The sequence below is a fragment of the Struthio camelus genome, chromosome 2, assembly GCF_040807025.1.
Source record: "Struthio camelus isolate bStrCam1 chromosome 2, bStrCam1.hap1, whole genome shotgun sequence".
In the NCBI taxonomy this organism is placed as follows: domain Eukaryota; kingdom Metazoa; phylum Chordata; class Aves; order Struthioniformes; family Struthionidae; genus Struthio; species Struthio camelus.
Window position 1 is genome coordinate 124,160,910 of NC_090943.1, and position 21,269 is coordinate 124,182,178.

The window sequence follows — 21,269 nt, forward strand, 5'->3', positions numbered from 1 at the left end:
GGCTGTGGAAGGCAGAGGAAGGTGAAAATAAAGAAATAGTTTATCTGAAAATTTTCTATAAGATTGTGTGAAATTAGCCCAGCATAAGAATAACATATGAAGGATCATGGCTGAGCTTTCAGTGCCAAAGTCTTTGCTGCATATTCTACAGTAGGAAAGTTCAAACAGCACTATGTTCTGGTAACTGCTGAGTAGACCCTTCCACTGGCAATATCATTTATACCTGCATATTGAAAAGTCAATCTTAAAACAGTTTCATTTTATTTTTTCTGGTAGAAGCATTAGTGTGCCTTGCATGATTTGTGTCTTCTGAAATTTCTCACATACAGTGTTCAGCTCTCACCATAAAATTTTCTGGAATAAAGTGGATAACGCTTCTGTTTCTTGACTCTCCCCTCACATTAACTGCCATATTAGTTACTCTCATTACCGTTTTCTGTTGTCTGGCTTTCAAGAACAGCATTAATAGAAGTGGAGTTATTTTACCAGGACTTCATATTTTCAAATATCCAGGATGCTCTCACATTGTCTGCTTCCCACATAAAAGCTGACTTGAAAAAGACAGACTTTTCTTCCCACAATCGATATCTGTACAAGCACTATCCAACACAAACCTCTATAGTCTAGACATTAAAGCGAACCTTTCAACAGCACATCCTGATTTCTGTTATGCAGCATGACCATAGAAGTTTAAGAAAGTATCTCCTTCTGTCTCCAAGTTAATGCTTTGCAGCATAGACCCCAGACCTCAGAGGCTCTTTTCCTTGCCTATTGTTCTCGGGAAATGTTTTATGACAAAGACTCAAGGAAAAAAAGAGGTCTAGATAGGAATAAAAGAATGTCATTCAAGACTCTTACTTATTATCTTAAAGGATTTGTAATCAGGCCCTCTAATGGAGGCCCTAAAGAACCACCTAAGGAAGGGAGGAGCAATAGCCAGCCCTAACGCAAAGTGCAAAGCAGAAAGACAACCTTAACAACCTTTCTTACAAACTTTTGACCTTAGAGAAAAACAGAATCTGTGCAAATCCAGTAGTAAAAGTAAATACTGTTTTCCCTAAGTAAAACCAAATAAAGGAGGGCTCAGTGACCCACTCTACCCACTAGCAAAGTCTCTCTTCGCAAGGTGCTTTAAAGATGAATTTGGCTCATTTAGCTATGATGTCTACCTAAACCCCAGTACCTGCGCTCTTCACCTAAACATACAAAGGAGATGAGTGAATGAATGCCCATACCTGCCACGACTTTTAGAGCCCTACAAAGGACGTCTGGCTATAGGACTTCTGATTTGCAATCACTATTTAAGAATGAAAAATCTCTCCCTGAGTGTTTTCAGGGCTTTTCTGGTTGTTTGTAGGATGTTTTCTTACTGGTTGGAGGTACTATGTTTACCAGTAATGCCTAAATTTTCTACGTGATGAGAAGTAGCAGCAACTGCCCATTCATCCTTATAATAAATGTCATTTAAATACCTGGCAAAGACATGCAAGTGAAAAATTTAGTGTTCTACTTTGCAAGGACAGAGAAAGTAAAGATGGTGATTACAAGTCACTGGGGCACGTGAATAAACTCCAAGTAATCCATTGAAGGGAGATAACACTAACATATAATGGGAGCAAGGAGATCAGTATTCCCTTTTCACTGTAATACTAGGAAACATCAATATGCATTGCTCTGCTAATACAATGTGTGTTGTTTAGCAAAGTCAGAGAACAAGGCAAAAAAGAACAAGATTAGAAACCCATGAAAGCGTGTCCTGTATGCTGATTGGTTGGAAAATGCTTTTGTGCTGCAGCTGAGCAGCTACAAATGAGCAGCTTGTTTCATTACTACCGAAACAGAATGTGAAAATTAGAACTTGTCTCAATCTCCTTGGAGTTATTTCTTACCATAAGTCATGGCTTTACTGTAGTCTTTGTACAGTAGTCTTTGCCCCTTGAAATTTCACAAGCTATTTTTCCTAGTAATAATCGAGTTTTAGAATGTTATAAATGCCTGCTAAAAACCCAGTATCTCCTACAAAATTCTTTATGCCAGTTCTCTAATAACATGAATAAAATACTGCTGCACAAGATACTTAGAGCTGACTTTCAGCATGGTAAACATTGCCATCCTCGGGCTGGCAAAGACTTGTAGGATCTTTGGCTGTGAACAGGTAACAATCCATTGGAGACCTCCATCTAAGATTTTGGCTTTTATAACCAAGCACAGCTGTGCAAAAAGGTTTCTGTTCATGCAGAATTTCAGTGCTTTCAGAGGACAAATCCAAACTTCTTTTTCTCTCTTTCAGGCCTTAAGCAGTTTGGTAATATCCTCTCGCTTCTGTTGTTAGTCTGCTAAGCATCACATGTTCAGTACGTCTTCATATCAGTTTTCTGCTCATGCATATTTACCAGCACTTTGAAATAACATTCTAATATTATAAATTTCAGCCTACACTGCTATGAGTATCTGGTGAGAAATGCCCTGTTCTTCATTCACAGAAGAGAAAACCATGTCAGTATATTTCTATGAATCATGTGGGAAAGTAAATAATTTTTTATTTGTTTAAGTTAAGTAGTTAACAAGAGTCAAGTACTATGGAGTTAGGGAAAATTCATGTCTTGAAATGTAGACTGAGTCTGCAAAATCATTAAAATTTATTTTCCGTTGGAGAATTGTGGGGTTAAGCCATTAACTTTGCGAATTTGCAGAGGTTTCCCAGAAGCTTACTCAAATCTGGTGTTTGTATCATGTTAAATACATTCTACTTATTACTCTAATAGCATAAATGACCATTCATGCAATGGAGAGTGATAAGATATTCCTAACAGTACCTCTGAAAACTCAGGGTCACTTTGAAATTAGGTAACCTAGACACCTAATTCTACTAAGCAATAGAAGTTTTGTGAAGCTTGTATGCACTTAGGGCCTTTTCCAGGCATTTAGGTTTATGCATAAGCGTACAGACTATCCATAACAAGCTTTCAGTTTTAAAAGTAGGGAAGTCTTTAGGAGTTTGTTTTTTTGGGGTGTGTGTGTGTGTGTGTGTGTGTGTGTGTGTGTTTTTTTTTTTTTTTTTAACAAGGACAATAATAACGAATATAACAGGCAGCCTAAGGGATAGCAGTAATGAGCAAGCAACTCAAGATTTTTCATAGCTACTTGAAATATTTAAGAAGAGAGTAAGAATTTAGCAGACTAATTTATTTAATTACCTGTTTAGCTGTCTGGGCTCCTAGACACTGACTCACTTCACATGAACATCAGAAAACAACCGTAGGTTCTTACTCCACCGGTCAAATGAGAAGAGCCATTCCACAAAAGTAGAGAAAAAGCTGTCTAAACCCTCTATCAGCTAGTCTCCAAAGTAGCGTTAGCAGTATACAGGAAAATGTTAGGCCTGACATTAGGGGATATGACCCTATCCCAAACTGAAGAGGTTGTGCAGTTCTCCATATTCACATGTCTCATCCTAGAGATCTGATACGTACAAAATGAGCCTATGTATTCAGTTAGTGCTTTTCTGAACTAAAATACTGACTTTAGAACTTATAACACAGATTTTTATTCCAGTACAAGGGAATAGAAGTTAAGTTCATTAAGCACTTCATTTCATTTATGCCTTAGAAATCTTACCTTGAATAAAGATCCTTAGAAATGAAACAATCTGCTCCAAAGTCTTGTGAAGACAGTAGGAGTCTTTCTTCCCATCTAATGAACTTTTCTTGAAGGCCTGAAGAAGTGATCTGCCTAGTTGTAAATTATTTTAATTCCTGTGAAAACGTGGCTGTAGGTCAGTTGTTTGTCTGAAGACGCTGTTTATAAAACAATGGTCAAAAAAAGTCTTCTGTGATATAGATACTTTATAAAATGTAGTTTATTTAATCCTATCTGTCAAAATCAATTCTTAACCTTTGAAAGACCCTGTACCAAATTTTACATTATGGAAGCTTCAATAAAGGGAATTTGCACTGCAAAATACTCCTTTGAAATCATCTTAAACTATACGCATCTGAAACCATTCAGGTTGGCAGGGTATTTGAATAACATTTATTTTGAAGTAATTCTTTCATTTCTACAATAATGAAGAGTGCATAATTGTACTTCTGCATCCAACTGTGGCTTAATTGTAGCAATATGTGCTGGTAGCAAAAAAGGAGAGAATTTATTGATGGAGTGAAAGGTATTTACTATATTGTATCACCCTCAGCACTTTTCTCAGCAAGGTAGAATTAATGGGGGAATGCGTGACCTCTAAATGTGCCTGAACTCCACTGCATTCTGCAAGGATCATTGTCCAGAAGGTTGTTTAAGATAATTTCCTTAAAAGGCCATTGGCAAGCACTTAAAACCTCTATTGATCCCAGTCCAGCAGAAAATAACTTAACTTCTCAGCCTGAACAGCTCGAGATTTGCAAACTTCTTAGCTGCACATCTGCCTCAAACTGCTTGAAAGTAAATAATGAGAATGTTTCCTGAAAAATAAGATGAAAACAAAATATTGATGATTATAGATGTCAGCAAAAGGCTTAGCAGAGTGAAAAGATGCCTTTAAATTGATGCAGTTGAGATTATTTACCTGGTCAAGAATATCTTATGAGTAAATTTATTGTATATATATTTTGATAAGGAAAACCAGAAAATGACTGAGGCTATTAAAAGATTATCTAGCAGGAGACAATGAGATGGTCCGTTAAAGAAGATTGCACAAGAACAAAGGAGAGAGGAAATGGGTTACTAAGAAAACAGGTGTTTATACCTGCTGAGGATCTGTCCATAGGGATTATTTAGAATAGGAAAGCAGTTCTGACAATCTCAGTGAACTGAAAGGGAAAAAGGAGATTTTTTTGTTTGCTTTTTTAAAAGATATTTCTTATAACTTTGGGCATATCTGACTAACGTGTAATCACAAACATATTTAGGTACGTGACTGCAGCTTTAGAAAATGATATCCAACATTTAGACTTTGTTGAAATTTTCAAAACTGCCATTCACCTGTATAACCACAGGTGTTATCTTTCCGAGCTTTGATGCCTCCATCAGCCTCTTGCTGATGCCTAAGCTTCTCTTGTTTGTGAAATCCAGAGTGATTTTCAGAGTATGCCTCCTTGGTCAAACTACACACCAAAAATGGGAAGAAAACTTTCTGACATTAGCTAGTCTATAGCTCTGTGTCTATTATACCCTGCTGTTCAGTGACAAAGACATCCTTTTGAGAGGAAGTCCTTTTGCCTCAGGATTTGAAGCATTGCTTTCAACACATAAAAAGATCTGACTTAACCACCAGGCTCTAGTGGTGTTTCTATTAATCGTCTGTAAAGGTGATAGTCTTATGTTTTTATTTAAAACATAGACTGAAGGAATTGCGTATGTCCCCATCCAGCTATTGTGTATCCTGTGAGTATCCTGCTACAGAGTCAGTTTCTTGCCTCTGCTCTTAGTCTTTAGTTCAAAATCTGTTACTTGGTATGACATCACAAGGTGGCTCACCCACCCTTTCTTAACTCGTAGGCTGGTGGTTTAGGTACTGGGGGACACTGGCTGAAATCAGATAGACTGGATATTTGAAAATGTTTTTCTACCTCCCACATGGCTACACCTTAGCTATTGGGTATAAGCGCAGATGTTTTCCGTGAAAAAAGGGTATTTCTGACTTACTAAGCTAACTCCAGAAAAGGATGGAAAGCTGAGAAACGTCAGCATCCCTTGGCTGTTAGCTCATTTTCCATCTCTGTTTTTAAACAGAGTGTCCTACTGAACAACAAGTTGACCATGAGTCAGCCACGTGCCCTTGTGGCCAAGAAGGCCAATGGGATCCTGGGGTGCGTTAGGCAGAGTGTTGCCAGCAGGTGGAGGGAGGTGATCCTGCCCCTCTACTCAGCCCCGGCGAGGCCACATCTGGAGTGCTGTGTCCAGTTCTGGACTCTCCAGTACACCAAGAGAGATATGGCACTACTGGAGAGAGTCCAGCAGAGGGCTATGAAGATGGTTAGGGGATTGGAGCATCTCTCCTATGAAGACAGGCTGAGAGAGCTGGGCCTGTTCAGTCCGCAGAAGAGAAGACTGCAGGGGAATCTGATCAAAGTGTATAAGCATATGAAGGGAGGGTGTCAAGAGGATGGGGTCAGACTCTTCTCAGTGGCTCCCAGTGATAGGACAACAGGCAATGGGCACAAACTGAAACACAGGAAGTTCCATCTGAACATGAGGAAAAACTTCTTCCCTGTGAGGGTGACTGAGCACTGGAATAGGTTGCCCAGGGAGGTTATGGAGTCTCCTTCGCTGGAGATATTCCAAAGCCATCTGGACACAATCCTGGGCAATGTGCTCTAGATGATCTCCAGAGATCCCTTCCAACCTAAACCATTTTGTGATTCTGTGATTCTGTAAATATTCTGTTTCTTTCTCCTTCCAGAACAAACCCCCTCAGTGGGGCTGTACCTAAACAGTGTGCAAATGCAAACTAGTTTGTAACACTTTGTCTTAAGATCAGGGATAGATATCTGACCTATCTATTTAGCAGTACAGTCATAACCTTACTGATTAGTAAGATTGGGCTGCTGAGGATTCTGCTCAGCAGCAAACCACATAAGAACAAGGTATTTTAAGCCCATAAGTCATTTACAAACCCAATGATCATCTGAAGCATGCTGTTCTCACAAAGCAGCAGTGTTATAAACCATAATAACTTCCAAGTACTGAGAAGTTGTCCAGTGTTATATACGGTGCAGTTTGTTAGTGCTGATATATCATGAAACATCAGATCTTACAATCATATTATTTCAGTTGCAATGACTTATCTCATCTGTATTATGTGCTTTTGGACTAAGATACTGTCTTTGGACCAGACATGTCTTCTTGTAATGACTTCAGCCATAAATTGCGGAAGATTATCTCATTTGGAACAAACAAGAGACAGTCTACAGACTCCCTGCTTCCCTGTAGGACTAATGTCTATTATTCAAACGCATTTCCATCTGCCTTGCAATAAGGATAGAACATATTTTTTCTCTAATGACAACAGTAACAAATCTCTGAAGAATTAACTTGGAGTTAGGGTTCCTAATGTACAAAATAGTCGATGGTTTATGGCCATTCTTAAATTTAGTTTACAAAGTTTGCAGAAGACATGCAGTAAAAAAAAAAATTACAAGAAATAATTATGGATTAAGCAGAAAACCTACGGTAGTTTCATGCTAGCAAGAAACATTGTTACTAAAAGTAAGAAATATGTCTGTAATATTTGTAGCTTAAAAGTAGAACCTTTAATCTGAAACTCTTTCAAATTTAAATGGATTCATTTGTGAATTTTCAGAATTGTCCTGATTATCTCATTCCAAGTGAAACCAAAGGATCTGCTTGTTTTGATTTAAGTATGGCCAGCAAATTTTGCATAAACTTGGCTTTTGGCCTAAGAGGGCAAAAACTCTGCAAGAGCAGGTGATCTATTAAGCAATATACCTAAAATATATACTAAATATATACTAAAATATGCAATAATAATTGACACATTCACTATTTATACAAAGTAGAACAAATTCTACCACTGGGAATAAACCTAAGTTGGAGAATTAGTTCAAGGTCCTGCTTCAGGGAACAATTAATGATTTACACAAAGTGAAAACAGCCCTGAAAGAAGGCTTGGAGGAACGTGTTGCCATAATATCAGATAAGCTGATAGCTAGGGTTATCCCTTGGGAAATGGAAGACAATTTCAAATTGTGTGGGTGTTAGTTGTTTGGGATACCTTTTGGGGGTGAATTACCATGTGTAAAATCTCATGAAAACACCTTTTAAGACTCTAGTGTTAATTACTCCAAACCTTTCTAATCCCTTCTTTGGCTGGAAGTCCAAACTCAACTTTTAAAATGAACCAGACGTACATAGAGAAATTTCTACTTGGCTCTAAATGGTAGCTCACTAACAACTGGTTAGAAATTTTGGCTTTGGCATGGCTTGTATGTATTCCTAGGAACTAGGGGACATATTTTTAAAGGTGTTTAGGCACCTAAAGATGCAGACAGGAAGCTGGCAGAATTTTTTATTAGGTACCTCTGTGCATCTTTAGGTGCCTAAACACCCTGAAAAAATTGGCCCTGAGACCCATGCTGTAGGCTCAGCCAGCCTCAAATATATTTCTCAGGCTTTTCTGCTGGTTCTATTTATCCTTTCAGAAAACACAGTTACCTAAATCCACTTTCAGTTAACCTGATTCAGTTAACTGGAATATTGCACTGATTTAGCATAGAGCACAAGTATGATTACCAATAACAATATTATCCATGTAATGTTTTTGTATTAGTAGCCATGGAGCCACCTGCATTTTCTGGAGACTGGAAATATCAGGCACTTTTCACATTCAGAGACCCATAACGGATACTCGTTTCTGTTTAAATAGTAATCGGGGGTTCTTGCTGGTATAACATAGCTGATAAGAAGCTTCCTGGGATGTTCTTTCTTAGACCAGAAACCCCAGAACACCATCAATTTAATCCTTATCTCATGAAAAATTTTCAACCCCATAACACTTTCTCATATTCACTTAGCAAAGAAAATGTCACTAATATAATAGAAGTTATCAAGCCTAGAACAGGGAAAACATGGACTAGAAACATCAGGAGGTTATCCTGTTTCTTTCCTTTTTTGTTTTATTTTTTTTAAGATGCCGACAACCAAGCATGGACACCTAAAGGAGGAACTAGCTTTTTAAGAAATGATCTTTGGAAAAATTAATGTCTTAGAAAGTCTGCTATGACTTGCAACTTACACTCAAAATGATATACAGCAACAGGATATTTGCCTTGCCCTCCCCATTCCAGCTTTACTCTTACAACAAGAGACATTGTAACATTATGACAAAGCTCTCTGTAGATTAAAAGTTACATTCTGTGAATGTCACTTCACTTTCCCCCCTAAGATTTACTGGCCTTTGGTAGTGATCTTGATGGATACGTTGTTTACATGCACCCTTAAAAATGTGTTTTGCTTATTCTTGGTAAATCAGAGTCACTTCTGTTCCAAGAGGCTAAATTTAAATTAGTATTTTACCTCGTCCATACCATCACTCCTTTCACAGATCTGAAACTATACAGAAAAAGCTTTCGTCTCCAGGCTGCCTAAACTGCAATAGTTTCAAAGGTAAAATTCAGCTGATATCAACTGTATTTAACTGATATCCATTTGAGACTGTGGCAGATGATTCCTTATTTTTAATAGCAAGCTTCGCTACTGAAGTCCACTTAAACATTTAAATATCTTTGAACATTTGGGCCATGTATGCCTTTTCTTTCACGTTCTCTCAGCTACTTTATTTGTGACGTTCTTGCACAGTCACATATATCTGAATAATGCTTTAAATTTTGCATTAATTTTCAGGTTTCACTTGTTGTCATAATCTTCTATATTTCATTTCTCTTCTATAAGGACTAATGGCTGAGGGGTGGCATGAGCTACTATTTGTAAGGGAGAGAGAAAATAAAAGTCTATTTGCAGGACAATATGCTTTTCAGTGGTATCAGGCCCCAAGAGTGATCTTGTACTGAAGACTGAAACCTTTGTTTCACATGTGATTGCCCTAAGCACCCAGTTCTGGCAGACTTCTCAGATAAATGGCAGGTGGTGCTGGCTCTCACAGCAGATGTCCTGTGTTTTGGTGCCGTGCTAAGGACTGACCTGGCTCTAGCTTTACTGGGAGGCTGCACTTATGTTTGGAGATAGTGCCATGTCTCCATATGAAGACCAGAGGCAATGTACGGTGTTATGCATTGCCTGCATCAGAAGCAAGGCTAGAGGCAAAGAGGAACCAACAGAATAACTCTCACACCATTTCATGAGACCTGAGATGTTGTGCTAGCAAACAAGACTCTAATTTATGTATGGAAAACATAACATTTCCTGCAAAGGAGACTCAGGAAGACCCATCCTGGAATACCCAATAGCCATGTGCTCAGGCTAAATTCAGTTCCAAGAGGTCAGAGAATGGGTGTGAATTTTAGGATATTTTATATCCTAAAAAAGTAAACCAGTGGACTAATCAATCAAATGTGAGTTTTATTCTCTGTTTATTTTGATTTAGTGTTTGCTTTTGCAAGGAATGACTCAGTTAGGCTTAGGTAAGACACTTCAAGACAGGATTTACAGGAGTAAATCCAAAGTAAAGAAAAAGGTTTCCTCCGGTTTATGCTTAGAGCACTAACAGGTGAGCTGTGTCAGAAGTCATCACCCCAGCTGTCTAAAACAATTCTTTCTTAGAAATTATCAAACTGATGGAGAGCAAATAGACATACTTTCTATCTTAATTTTTGCTCCATCAACCCAACATGTTTTTGCATAGAAATGCCGGATTTACAGAATATCATTTGTGACTCATTTTTGGCTCACAGGTGCCTTTGAGGAAGCAGTGAAATGATAAGCCTCACTGCTATTTAGAAACTCTACTGCCTAGTTTTGTAGCTCCCTGTTTAGCACGCTGGGTTTTTCTGAGAAAATCTGTCTGTGAATTATAGGATACCCTAAAGGATGACTTTGGCATACCAGTAGATAGTGGCACACCTAAAACTTACGCACAGCAAAATTGTGCTGTTGATTTTTCTTGGTGTAGCTAATCGATTTCTGAATCTTTCCAAACTGTTGATATCAGTAAGATTTTGCAGTAAAGTTAAGTATGTGTTATACAAAAAAAGTTTTAATATTAAAAGTTGGGATTTGTTTTGAAATTTATTACTATTTTTGGCCTTCCTTTGTTCAAGAGTAAGTGACTCTACAGGATGTCTTGATTTATCATCTTTCAGCATTCATTATTGGACATAATTGTCATATCTCTTATTTTCATTCCCCTGAGCAGATCATTTTAATCTCATACCATATGGAAATGATTGCAAGCCATCAAAAAGAAAGGAAAAGCTGAGGTAGATTTTCAAGCGGGATCAAATGCATCTGCTTTAACAAAACTACAGTCATTTCACTGCAGAATGACATAATCCTGGATTATTTCAATAGCATAAATCAGTGTTTTAGACTGAGGAATAAGATATTTGCAATCCCTTTTATGTAAACATATTGATCAGATACTGATAATGACTGCATTTGGTGATGACTTGCCTAGCATATGCTTTGGGTTTGTACGCTGAACTTTGACATAGAAAGATATATCTCTATCAAACTATGAACTTTCTTTTATGTTAGAGTCATCATTTTGTATTATGTTTTGAATTCATGTCTCACTTTCCCAAAGTGTTCAAGATACCTACCCTCTTGAGGTCTAAGACTTAATACCTCATTAAATTACAATCACAGTAAAGCCCTCAGGGCTACATTCTGAGATTATCAGCTTTACGTTACTGGCCTGTCTTTGCAAGGTACCATGTGTATTCTGAAAAAAGGCTTAACTGGAACAACCAGGTTGAAGAAGGCAGATTTCTGGCTCAGAGTAGATATGAGGTCAAATTAAGTGAAATAGTCCACTAAACTTATATTTTTCAAAAATCTGTAGTACCACTTCTTTGAAATACTGTGGGCATCCGTGTGCTAAGATCAGTTTCCTCATTTTCCTTACTGCCCCAGAAGCCCGGGGTGAAAATAATCTGGACAGGATTCTGAAAGCCAAGACCTCAGTCAGCAGCTTCAGAATATCAGGTAGCCAGGGACTCAGAATACAAGTTTTGTGACTAGGAATGGGTATTATGTGTCAAAATAAAAGATGGCTATGAAAAAAAAAGCCAGGCTCTGGATCTCTCATCATCATCTTTACCTACAAGTTTATTTCCTGACCCTGCTGCAATATGTTACATCTAGCATTCCTCAAGACTGATCTTCCTCTCAGAAGAAATTAATCCTGAAACTGTCTGGCTGTGAGCCACTTGGCCTTGGGACCAAGATCCTTGACAGTCTTCTCATTCACTTACTTTCAATAGCTTCTCAGGAGCCTTGGAAAGGGTTATGATAGCTGATTCTATGGAACCTAGTGGACTCTATAGGAGATATTTTAACATATTAATGAATATTTTAATTCACTGGGAAGTAGCTGAAGTCCATGGTACTATAAAATATTGACCTTATGTAATTCTGGAGAACTGTGTTAGGAATTCTTTATTTAGGTATCAAGGCAGTTAAGTATGTCAGATAATCCTTTAATTAGATTACAAAGTGCAGCCATGTATGTCAAATACCTATTGACCAATGAAAAAGCCAGTCTTGAGATTTCATAAGTATATAAGATCTATTTATTTGCCACACAGTTATTTTGAAATTACTTCCAAAGGAATGTAATGTTCAAGGGAATATTTAGATGTATTAGGCTAGCTTTACAAAGGCTATATCTAACCGCTGAAACCTAGGAACTTTTCTAAGTTTCCCATGTGCACCATGGTTTTATCTCAACTGCAGGGGACCCAGATAGTTATCCTCTCCCATTGCCATTCAGAATAGGCATCATGCTGGAAAGAGGGACGCTTAACCTCACTGCTGAGGAGTATAGGGTGCATCTTGAAACATCAGCTGTTTACAGGCCTAATACCAAAAAACACCCACCTATCAGGTCTCTGACTAGGAAGCAGTTCTGAGCTAAGTTATTTTATTTATAGCTGTAGTGATCTCCATTCAGCAGAGTAATTCCTAGCTTTTCTCATGTCTTTAATTCTGTCCCCTTCAGCCTGAGGGTTACTGAAATCTACATCACGTCTTCCAGGACAACACCCTAATCATTGGTCTACAAACTGTTCTGGGTAGAATATTCTGCTCCCGTAAAGTGGCTTCACTGTGCAGAAACCTTCACCTTTATTAGCAAAAATCTAGGCATCTGAGCAACTGAGTAGGACTTTTAGACTGAAGTACATCAAATTCTACTTCAGTTACATTTTGATCAGTTAAGCCCGTTAGTGGCAAGTAGGTGTATGTAAACATATATTTGTGTATATATGTATGTATGTATACGTATGTATGTGTCATGTGAACGTTGGATGGTGATTATAAAATGTGGAAAGGAATATTAGTATTTGTACAGCGAAATATGAAAACCTACAATGTTACTTATAAGTAAAGCCTCTGTTCTCAATACTTCACAGTTGATTTCTTTTTCTGTGATTGTGCAGTATATATTTGCACATCTATCAAACTTGTGGTAACTTTTATCATAAGAACACTGTTAAGAAAAGGCTAGGCTTTTTCCAAGTCACTTAGGATTAAACTGATATCCACTAACGTCATTCTGTGAAAAATTTATAGTGACAAACTTTATGTTCATGACCTTACCATTTATATTAACATTTTGTGAGCATCAGCTTTCTTGTTGCTTTGTAGGGGCACAACAGCTGAAAAGATGATCTCTGGCTCTGCCTGGAAATTGTATCCAGTAATGAACTTGTCTATGGAACTTTTTTTTTTTTTTTTTTTAAATATAAGAGAGGTCTTAGAGCAGAATGTCATATGCTGAATAGTATAGCAAAAACATGAAGTAAACAATAGTATTGTGTGTCACCTGGAGAGAAAAACAAACAACAATCAGCAGTCATTATTCAATGCTTAAGCAACAGCCTACATCTAAGGGCTGAAAATACTTTTTAAAACTTCTAGACTACAACCAGAACTAAAAATTGCACAAGCAGTCTTTCTCAGCTAAGTGCGTGGAAAACCTCAATATTTGCTTTAGCAGTATTTATATCATGTCCACCATGCACAATTATAGTGTTTAAAATAATTGTCATAATAACTATTTTCCATGCTTTTCTATTATATGAGTGGAAGAAAATTAATTTTTCACTGGCTTCTTTCCCTCCTCCTTTCTTGTTCTCTCAGTTTCCTGAAATGGTAAATCCAGTTGCTTCTGGATGAGAGAGATATTGCAGTGACAGAGTTGTTTTATATCTTTTTTTTGTATGAGACAGATCTGTTGTCACTTAGAAGAGGAAATTTTGAGACAATCATCTAAAAAATTCTATTGATTCTGCCAGCTTCCCTATAATTACTGCTAATTGCGTTGTTTCAGAAACTGATGGAGCATTACAAGAGGGGGAAGCACAGAAGGAAAATATCATCTTCAACAAAGCTCTTGGAACAAAAAAAAAAAAAAATCTTTACCTACAAGGGACCAGAGGCAGTGCAGTGCTGAGGGCCTGCAGTATAGTCTGTTACTTAGAGGACACACTATCATTTACTGAATTAGTCAAATTAGCATTACTCTTTGTTGTGGGCAGATGCATATGTTCTATTATTTGAGTCTGAAAATAATTAATATATAATTTGTTTTATCTGGGACCTTACCTGAATGGGATAGGCCTTAGACCCTAAGACCTCAGAACTAGCTTCAATGTGTTAAAAATATATGAATATATGGATGTTTAAGAGCAAAGGTAAGAGCCGAAGGATAAACTGAGACTGGAAATAATTCATGTACCAGAATACAAACATTTTCAACTAAGTGTAGAGCTACTACCGAGGTTACCTGTAGCCTCTCCTACCTTTGTCTTGCTACTTTTGCTCTGTCAATCTGCCCTTGGTTCTTATTTGAGGAAAGTTAGGTTATGGTGCTTCCTGCATTTCCTATAAATAACCCATTAAGCCAGGTAGCAGATTGCTGGTGTTGATGTCCCTCTAGAGAGCTGATTTCCATGCCTTAGAAATCAGCTTTAAGATCTAGACAGCAGGCCACACAGAAAAAACAAAACCAAAATAGATACAACAGCTGCAACTCCTGACCACAGGTGATCTGGAAACAATAGCAGTGCTGCACTTACCTAGAAAACAGTTATCCTGGTAAAGTAAAAGACACCAAAGATCAGTAGCATTGAGTAGAGAACAGGATAATTATGGCTACTTGTCCTTTTTTTTACAGCATATCTAATTAGGTGTAAATTAACATATGTGTTATCTATCTTGAAAAACAGGTAGCACATAAATTAGCTAGACTGGAAGAGTACATGAGTATGTTTTTTTGTGCCTGTTGCTGAAAAAAAGTACGAGGTGCAATTATTTGATGCAATATGTTGTCCATGTTTAAGAACTTTAGAAGAGTATTTAGTTGTTCATTTCTTCATTGCTGAAGCACTGACATAAGCTCGGATTGGAAGGACTAAGTGGGATACAAACAAACCGAAGTATTTGAGGCTTTTATTTTTGTTAGAACACAGAGAACAGATTTACATATAGATCCAGCCTCCAAATCACAGTAAGAGGATTTGAACAAACACATTGGAGTTGCACTTTGCCTGCATACTAGATATTACACTGTTTATAGGTCTTTTAACAAGCTTATTTTAATCAGGAGTGAAAAATAGACGTCATTTTAAACAGAGATAACTGAATGTCAACATATAGAACTTTGCATGTGCATTCAAAATAAACTCCAAAACCTTATTTTGTAGTACTCCGTCTCAACTGAAGCTGCTAATGCAAGTTCATAGGCAAATTCATTCATTTGGCTGACTATAGCTTCACCAGTTAACACTTTCCTCCCTTTTGAAAATTAATTCAACACATATAAATCACAAAACTAAAAAAAGTCATTGAAGATAATGTCATTGCAGTCATTGCAGCCTGCTACAGAATTATACCTACAATGACATCACATATTACAAATGCTGAGATGATTATCCTCCCTTCAATCCTCGAAAATATACATAACCTGGAAGCTTGGGCTTCTGTGAGAGAATTAAGTGACATAGCATCTGTGTATTTTCAAAGCACTGGCTGTTTTACTTTTGCAGCCATCAGCACTACCACAAAGACAGTTAAATAGCACAGCAACAATGCTCTCATTCAAGAATGCTATTCTTTAGCTAAAACGAAGCAAAAAAAAAAGTAAACTTCCCATTATAGACATTAAACCCTTTCTCTGCTCCTAAACCCTACCAAATTGAAATTATCTATCAACATATTTAAGTCTCATTCACAACAAAAGTGATTATGGGAGACAATGAGGAAAGGAAATTTTTGTTTTCTTTTTTGGAGAGGAAAATATGCAAGCAGAAAGAAGCTTTTTTGTTACCGTCCAAGTTGACAGCAGCCATACAACTGCAGCTAGTACAACCCTGAACTGATTGATAAACCCTCCTAAAAAGTCAGATGCATTGACTCTCTGCCATATATATGTGGCTGTACAACTTCTGGTAGACTGAGGGCACAAGTTTGCTTGTGAAAACCTGAGCAAACATATGTTAAATAGCACTAGCTGGTAACATCTGCCACAGCAGTTAGATCCTGCCTGAAGACTGGTAGTGTCTTCTACAACAGCTGTTCTGACTCTTTTCATAGAGGAAGACATTCATGCAGAAAAAAACATTACTTGCTTTCTTTTACAGGTTGTCAGAGGATAGCAGGTTCCTTTAAGGAGAGCCAGGGTCTATAACAGCTTTCTTTAATGAGTCCATGCTGGTCTCCTGTAATTAGTTGCCTAGCAACCTCCACAGCAGTTAATGAGCATCTGGCTCTCATAAAAGGTTATTTGCTGGTTAAAAATGGTCTTGGAAGGGGAAGCTTTTAATAAAACAGAGCAGGACAGCCTTAAGAAGAGATTCAGTTACTTGTTTGATATGTAGACCATGCTTGTAGGAGGAAAAAAAAAAAAAATACAACACCACCCCAAGGCTGTAAGTGCTTGCAGATAAAATGTATGTTTACTGCTCAGGAAGAAGGTCATTTCTGTGGTGTATTGAGCTCTTAATTAGTGAGATGCTTAAAATATAAGTACAGAGATTTGTATCTTTGCTAATGGCTAGAATAGGAGGGTCAATAGCCAGAGAGGGATGTGAAGGCTTCTAGTAAAGGGAAGGCTATGGAACTAGCTGTTGTGAAGGGCAGTAGGGTTACAACAAAGTTTTGGTTTGGCCCACTGAGTTCCACAGTCAGTGATTCTGTCTTCATCCACTAAAATACAGGAATAGCTTGTGTTTCTCGGCCTTGAGTTTTAACTGGAGCTGATGAAATGTTAAAACAAATGGGACTTCAAACTGAGCTTCAAATGCATTGTGTCTTAAAAAATGTGACTCTGAATGTGCGTCAATGATATAACGTTGTAGTACGTGATTTTGACTGCAGGTGGGGGCAAGATGACTTGAACTCCCTTTTTGAACTTCTTTAAAAGACTAAATGTTGCAGGCCATGAAAAACTATTTTTCCGGCCCACTATAAAAAAGTAACAATGCTTTAGTTCCTGAATTCTAAGTTTTTATTTTTGTTGTGTGCTCCACTTATCTTTCATCATAAAGAAATTCTTGGGCTTATTGCAAGAAAAATGAAACATGTTCTGTTTTTAATTTAAGGGGGCAAGGAAGCATGACTTCTAGCCTTAAAGAGTTGTTTCTACTGTTGACATATGTGCTAGCAGAAAGTAACTGTTGTGTTGCTACTAGATGAGCTGCTGTGCTTTGCCTAGCAGATTACGAATAGACTTGGCAGAGTCAGTAAATGTGAGGCCAAGAGAATATCGCTGCAGCACAGTAGAGTTTGATAGGATTTAGTGTTAAATGCCTGAGGGATGACAGAGTATACATACAAGTCCCCCACTGAGACTTTGAATCTTATCTAGTACATATCCTGTAATAGGACAAGCCCTGGAAAGGAGCAGTCTTTTGAATGTGGTGTCTACAGAGACTTTGGTCTTTTTTCTTTCTTTCTCTCTCTCTCTCCTTCCACCAAAAGATAGCTCTTGGAGCGCTTTCTCAAAGGAGCAAACTTGCTATCATTGTCATATGTTTACCTGGACTTTTGCTCTATGAAAGAGGTTCTGACTGCAAGGACTATGTGCTAGTTTGTGTTGAGCAGTGATGGCCATATTTGTACTCTGTTAGTTTATGAAATGCTTTGGTAATATATTGAGAATAAAAGACTTAACTATAGTCTATATAGTTGACTTCATTACTGCCTTATTTCTTTATTATGCATTTCCACAGGGGTATATATGCTTTTATCTGCTCATTCATTTGTTGTATTTCTGGCCAACGTCTGGGTTTTTTATACTGAGTACTCAAATTCTCCTTCCTTATCCCTGGACTCAATTCCTGCCAACTCTCTTCACAGCCTCTATTTCAGCAATAACTGGCCTTTTGAGTCTAATTGTTAAGCTGTGGCAAGCAATGTATGTGATGTTCAACTAGGACTGATGTCTGCAGACTTGAGCGCTTGTTTTGTAGTATTATGTGTCTATGGTTTAATGTCTGTGTAATTATGCTAATATAAATTTATATTTGAGGAGCAGAGAGGGCTTTCTATCACTCGTCCAGTTTCTACATGTGGATCTGTTTAACGTCTGACTCTTCACCTAGTGGACTAGACAACTAGACTCTTTCAGAAAGCAATGACTTGCCAGCATTTGCTCTATACGCTTTCTATCTCAGTGGCTGAAAAGAGGGTAAATGGACAGAGGGGGAACTTGACCAACTTTATCCCAACATGGGACAGAAGTGCCGCTGAAGTCCCGAGTTGACAGAAGTTACAGCAACAAAACAATAATAACTTGCTGTGTCTTCAACTCTGGACTTATAGGGAAGTGGGGAGTAACTCAAATGGCTTTAAATCCTGGTCATAGGCTTGCTCACTGTTCGGTTTATTTTTTGAGCTAGTAATCTTAATATTAACAATTGGTAGGCTTCAGTATTATTACTGCCCTTGGAGTGTAATCTATTAAGAGCTGTATATCATCTCCATGCTGTCATTGTATTTAAGCACAGTGAATACTAAATGTAGGTTCCTCACTGGAACAGGTTGCCCAAAGGGGTTATTGAGTCTCTATCCTTGGAGATGTTCAAAAGCCATCTGGATAGGGTCCTGGGCAATGTGCTCTAGGTGACCCTGCTTGAGTAGGCGGTTGACTAGGTGATCTCCAGAGGTCCCTTTAAACCTCAGCCATTCCGTGACTCTGTTTTTGATTGAGTCTGAATGATCTAACTTTTAATCTTCTGGCTAGATAATGTGCATCTGATGACTGGAAAAATACAGATAAATACAACTTTCCTCTGGCACAGCTTTGGTGATTAGACTTACATGCAGGGGTGTTTCCTTCATTTCGGTCTGAATTCTGTCCAGGTTGATCACACCATTAAGCTTTTTAGTTATCTATGGCATCTTAAATGTTGTCAAAGACAAACTGCCTCCTATGTAACGGTATCCCTAGCACCCCAGGCAGAATCCAGAGAATTCACTTGCATAGTCCAAAACTATACAAAAAACTTCTGAATGTTACTTCATTTCGGTGGTCTCCACCCCAGTTTCCTCTTCCTTAACTACTTGCTGGGGGTAGCTGCATTATGTTGTTGTTTTAAGACTATTCCTGTATTAATTACCTGTACACCAAGGAATGTTTCCCTTGGACTGCTGCATGATACTGTTGTGTTACATAAATGGTATTTCCGAAGGAGAACTGGGCTCAGAATTTCTGGCTCTAACAGTGGATATAGGTATACACAGGTGAAGCAAGCCTGTTTAAATATCAGCAGGATTACAGAATTTTGGAAGGGACTTCTCAAGATCATCTGGTCCAAGCTCCCTGCTCAAGGATGGTCTCCTCACCTCTCAAGGACTCCTCACATCTCTGATTAGCCCCTTCCAGTGCTCAGTCACCCTCACAGTGAAGAAATGTTTTATTGTGTTTAGATGGAATTTCCTGTGTTTCACTTTGCGCCCGTTATCTCTCAACCTGTCACTGGGCACCACTGAGAAGAGTTTAGGCCCACCCTCTTTACACACTCCCATCAGGTATTTATGCACACTGATCAGATTCCATCTTGAGCCTTTTCTTCTCCAGGCTAAACAGTCGTAGCTCTCCCAGCCTCTCCTTTATGAGACATGCTCCAGTCCTTTCAATTACCTTTGTGGTCCTTTGCTTGACTTTCTCTCCAGTAAATCCATGTCTGTCTTGTACTGGGAAGCCCAAACTGGACACGGCACTCTAGCTATATCTCACCAGTGCTGAGTAGAGAGGAAGGATTATTTCCTTGACCTTCTGGCAGTCCTTTTCCTAATGCAGCTCAGAACACCATTGGCCTTCTTGGACACAAAGATGGGTTGGCCTATGTTCAACTTGTTGTCCACCAGGATCCCCAGTTTCTTTTCTGCAAAGCTATTCTCCAGCATGTCAGCCCCCGGCCTGTACTGGTGCCTGGGTTTATTCCTCCCCATGTGCAGGACGGTGCAATTCCCTTTGTTGAACTTTGAGGTTCCTCTCTGGCAATTTCTCCAGCCTGTTGAGGTCCTTCTGAATGGCAGCACAACCATCTTATCCCAGACTTATCTGCAAACTTGTTAAGGGTGTATTTGGTCCCATTATCTATTCATTAATGAATAAAGTAAGTAGGATAGTAGGACATAATCACCTTACTGTTATGAGGCTTTTATAAATCCTGTTCTACTGATGTGAGCAGTTCAGGCGGAGAAGCACCGCTGCTCTTCATATACATATGGTGCCCTGTGGACTGCTGGGCTCAAGTTTCTGCTAGTTTAGGTATCTTTGTGCTCTACTCCTCCGCAGAGTATGAAATGTGTTTATAGAGCTAAAAGCTGGTGGGTGACTTTGAAGCCTTAATTGCCCTTTTGTAAAACAGACAAATCTCTGGAAGTACTATACAGATGGTGTCTAGAAAGTAAGTAAATGAAAATTTAAATGTGACAGACTTCCCCCTTCTTTTGGAACTAGCTTCACTGAAGCTAATGGGGTTGCACTGGAATAAGAAAGAGCGTAGGCAAAAGGAGAATCTTCTTTATTTGTTTGAAATAACTATTTTTCCTGTTCTCTGACAAAACTTCAGATGATATTCTTCATTCAGTAGTACTTTAAATTACTAGCTCTGAACACCTCACTAGTCTGCTCATAGTTTTCAGCATCTGCAAAGCAGAAAACAATGTGCATGGATTGACCTTAGTATCATTCTCTTGTCAAAAATAGGTGTATTTTTGCAATTTTTCCCTGGAGTTCAGGCAATACGGTCAAGTAATAAGATTCTTGGACAATAGAGCAATATTACTGTGTCTTCCAATTTGTTCAGCAGATTGAATTGAATGATACTGATCAGTTCTTCCTGATATAAACATGAGGGGTTCTTTTTATTTTTTGCTACTAAAATGGCCTAAGAAGTAATAGAATGGAAGACTGCCAAAAGTATCATCTTTATAAGCCTTTGGGCTTATTTTGTGTGCGGTTTTGTTTTGTTTTTTCGTGGTCTCCCATTTCACCTCACTTTTTTTGTTGTAAGAGTGTGAGTATGCACATCCAAATTTGCAGGCTGACCTCTAAAGTGAATTAAGAGTGGAGGGAAAGGCTCTTTGTATAACAAGTATTGATATTCTGTTATATTTTCATATTG